This window comes from Vidua macroura, chromosome 6, assembly GCF_024509145.1.
Source record: "Vidua macroura isolate BioBank_ID:100142 chromosome 6, ASM2450914v1, whole genome shotgun sequence".
In the NCBI taxonomy this organism is placed as follows: Eukaryota; Metazoa; Chordata; class Aves; order Passeriformes; family Viduidae; genus Vidua; species Vidua macroura.
In genome coordinates, this window is record NC_071576.1 from 25,575,432 (window position 1) to 25,579,694 (window position 4,263).

Genomic DNA, 4,263 nt, shown 5'->3' on the forward strand with positions numbered 1-4,263 from the left:
GACTGTGAAGCCTCAGATAAATAGTTCATCTTGAGTCTCTGCCAGAATCTTTTTGCTTTACACTAGTTGAAGGTAAATTCACGAAACAATGAACAAAAGATGTTATATGGTGGCTATTCTCATGGTGAGACAATTCCCAAGAGACAGTATCATTCAAGTAGATACATTTCCAAAATGGCCACTTGAATTAGAGAGTTCTCACTGGGGAGACCTCAGTTACCCACCTTGCACAGTGGCAGCCACTTACCTATAGAAATAGAAGATTGTTTCTGCCAGTGAAAACATCTGGAGATAGTGAGAGGGCAATATTGGAGGCCAGGACAGAGCCTATAATGACAGCTAATGAAGCCAGAGAGAGACTTCTGCAATGAGCTCTAACCTCCTGTCACCCTGGTCCATGCTGCGTGACTAGAACTAGAAAATAGACCTCAGTATCTTGTCAAAACTGCTCTGTAATGTTTGGACTGAAGCTGCTTTGAAGGTGTGACCCTTTGTGGGATTTTTTTTTTTTTTTTTGTTAAAGTAGAAGGAAAAATGTTCTGTCACGTTCCAGGTTACAAACTATAGCTGGAGTAATAAAAGGTCACTTTGCCATTCAGCATCCATTTCCTATTCCTTTGAAGTCCAGCATTTACTAGCAAGTAAAGCATGATACTTCAAAAGTTTCACAGCAGTGTGGTGAGTCAGAGACATAAGTACATGAGTAAAATAACTGATTATCTGGTACTGTTTTTGCTGCTAAACAAAATAGGGCCTACCCTGGTTTTTTCTACATCTGTGCACTGTGCACTCTTCAAAGTTATCTCTGGCCATCTGTCCTGTATCTTTTATACAAGGATAAATATCTTTGAAGTGTGTGGAGAGGGGAAAAAACCACCTTCTTTTAACACCTCCTTTGCTTTGCTGCTTTCATTTGCTTGGGAGAATTAAAAAAAATATTTTATCACATATTTTCTGTCCCCTTCCTCTTTCCCTCTCTCTTTCCTCAACTTTTCATACTCTGAAAAGAGAAGAAATACCTAGGAAAAGGTGTTTGCTGTCCACAAGCAAAAGAGAAGACTTCACAAGGCTGCAGTGTTTCTTAAAAGGTAATTTCTTTTGCCAAGCTCCCCTTGTAATCAGGTAGAACCATCTGGAAACAAACAAGCAAACCAGCTTTCTCTGGTTACAGCCAGGAGGGAAAATGTCATTAAAATGATGGCAGAGCCTTTTCTCGGGGGTTGATTTTGCGCACCGTGCCACGGCGTGAGGCCAGCCCCGTGCTGGGGACGATGCGCCCCGTGGGCTGCAGGGGGCAATCCAGCACAGCTCGAGCTGCTCTGTCAGCCCTTGAAACAACTCTGACAACAAAAGCCAAAATTGTGCTCACGGTCTGGGGACTGTCAGGCTATGTTCTAGCGCAAGGATCAATCTCCTTTGTGCTCTGATTATGCATTGTGCAAAACTCCCCTTCGCAGCTGCTCCTGTGTGTCCTGTGGGTGCACTGGAGCTGCCTGTTTTCTCACCAGCAGTTGCTTATGCTGCTGGAGAACCTGTGCTGGTGCTGAAGCGCTGCTTTAGAGACTGTCTGTCCTGCTGTGGGCTCCTGGCCGGTGCTCCCATGCTGTGTTGTCAGGAGGCTTGGTCATCTGGTGTTTTGTTTCCTCCAGTCACAGCCAAAATGGAAGGAATGTGGCAAGTGGACTTACAGTAAGCACAAGTTCTGGAAACAGTTACGTTGGGTTCCAAAGAGTGGTCAAAGCCTATTGGTGAAGGGGGACATGATGCAAGGGCAAAGGCGTGAGAGCTGTGAGGAAAAGTGGGGCAGCAGCTGTGACAGCATCTGGGTTTTCTGTTTTAGTCCCTAACACACTTGATGCACAACAGTGAAGTGTCTTCTCCTGCTCCAGGTTTGCAATGGGATGATTGAGTAGTGCTCAGGGACAAAGTGGCTGTGTCGAAGGCAGGGCAGCCATCTGTGCTAGTTTCAGCTGGGGTAGAGTTCACTTTCTTCACAGTGGCTCTGTTTTGGATTTGTGCTGAGCAAAGGGTTGATAATAGAGAGATGTTTTTGTTATTGCTAAGTGGGGCTTACACACAGCCAAGGCCTTTTCTGCCATGCTGGTGAGGGGCTGGGTGTACATGGCAGGCTGGGAGGAGACACAGCTGGGACAGGTGACACAAATTGACCAAAGGGATATTCCAAAGCATAAAACATCATGCTCAGTATGGAAGGGAGAGACATTTGGAGTGATGTGATTTGGCTTCCCAAGTCAATGTTATGTGTGATGGGGCCCTGCTCTCCTGGAGAAGGCTGAACTTCTGCCTGCCCACACCTGTGGGAAGTAGTGAATAAATTCCTTGTTTTCCTTTGCTTGTCTGCATGGTTTTTGCTCGTCCTGTTAAACTGTCTTCATCTCAATCCACAAGTCTCCTAGCTTGTCCCCTTCCAATTCTCTCCCTGTTCTTGCAGGTGAGGGAGTGAGCAAGTGGCTGCACAGGTCTTGGTTGCTGGCTGGGGTTAAGCCATGACACCATCCCAGTGCTCTCCAGAGATTGAGATGGAATTAGGCAGGAGATTTGTTGAGATTCTCCTCCTCTAATTCCCTTGTGCAGGCTTGTTGAGAGCCTTCTCACTTGTTCAGTTTCTGCCTCTGCATGCGGATTGCAGGCACTTTCTCCTGAGCTGTTGCCCACTTGGCAGCATTGTCCTTGGGTAATTTGTTTTGCTTGCCTTTGCTCTTGAGTGCTGCAGGTGTTTCTGGTGGGTGCTGGGCACACAGCTCACCATCACTCCTGCTGGTGGACACAAGCAGAAGTGGTTAGATTTGAATTGTCCATAGAAGTCCCTGTACAGTCTTCACATTTCCTAACAGTGGCACCAGAAAAGCTCTGCATGAGACTGAAGAGCCTTTCTGATGGCAGTGGAGAGAATGTTGGTAAGAAGGGTCTTCTGAACCTGAGCAAGCTGAATGGTGAGAAGAAGAGGGCTCAGCACCTCCTGGGTGCTTCTCACCTGCATGGAGAAAGTAGAGGGGAACTCCCCATAGCAGCCCTTGTGCTGTGAGGTCATTGAGCAGTGGAATTTATTGCACTTCATTTGTATCTCATGGTGAGGCTCTCTCTTGCCCAACAGAATGCAAAGTTTCATCAAAACTTGTCCATGTGGTTACAGCATGTATAAAATATCTCCAGTGTAGATTTTCTGGCATCATATGATACTTGTTTTAGCAGAAGTGTTACGCTCTTGTCAGATTTGGTTAAAAATGGACAACAGGTTTGACATTACTGGAAACAAGTAGAACTTGAAAATTCAGATAGTGCAGTCAAATCAACTGCATTGCTTCAGGAAGTTGGATTAAACATGAATAAGTGATGTTTTTATTAAGACCCTTAATGTGCAATGCAACCCAAAATATTGGCAAAGATGAAACGTAAGGTTTCATTCAAAGATGAAGCCAAGGTGATAGGAGACCAGTAGGTTTTTCTCTGGTTATTTGCAATAATCAAGCAGTGCAGAAAAGATTTGTGCAGTTTTTTTATGACAAAGAGCTTGTCTGTTGATAACCAAGAAACACTGTTGTATTTTTAAATAGGAGGAAGTAGTTTCATCTGTTTCTTGTGTGTGGAAAGATAAAAAAGAAAGACCATTAGAACTAGAATAGCTAGAGTTTGTCATCCATAGGCAAGCTAAGCTGCACTGATGCAATCTGTGAGGAGCCCACTGTTCTCATCTAAACTTTTCTCAAGTCTTTGGAAGTGCCTATAAAGGAGAAAGGATTAAATCTCCAAAGTTAGATCCAGTAATGACACATTGATATTATTTTAAACTTCCCAACATTAAAAAAAAAAAAAAAAAAAAAAACTTTTATAAAGGCTCTGTAAATGCAAACCCCTCTTTGGGGAAGCATGTGGGACATCCTTTCCAACTAAGTCCTTTCCTTGCCCACCATCAGTGAGAGGCTTGGTACCTGTCCCAGGACCAAGTGATGTCCCTGTCTCCCCTTGCTGCCCGTGCTCCGTGCTGGGAGGAGCAGCTTGTCCCCTCCAGCACGATTCTGCAGTGCTCCTCCTGGGAAGCAGTCACTTTGCCTCTGGTAGTGTTTCTGCTTCAGGTTTTATAAATTGCTACCATCCCTGCACAGGGCTGGCAAAGTGGAGCTTTCTGTTTTGTTTGCCCTGGATACAATTTTATTATTAATCACATCAAGGGAGGCTCAGAGGTTTTTAGGGCTAGAAGAGACCATTACTGTAATCTAGTTTGGAAAATGTCTTCCACTGTGG

The 4,263-nt window shown here is 44.7% G+C and overlaps 1 long non-coding RNA gene across 1 annotated transcript; it reads right to left on the bottom strand.

Moving 5' to 3' along the window:
* Positions 1-1,075: 1,075 nt before the first annotated feature.
* LOC128809157 (uncharacterized) lies at positions 1,076-2,983 on the bottom strand. Its single transcript, XR_008437636.1, has 2 exons — positions 2,939-2,983; positions 1,076-2,775 (listed from the first exon to the last, which is right to left on the bottom strand). It is a non-coding gene; the product is annotated as an uncharacterized LOC128809157 (long non-coding RNA).
* Positions 2,984-4,263: the final 1,280 nt, after the last annotated feature.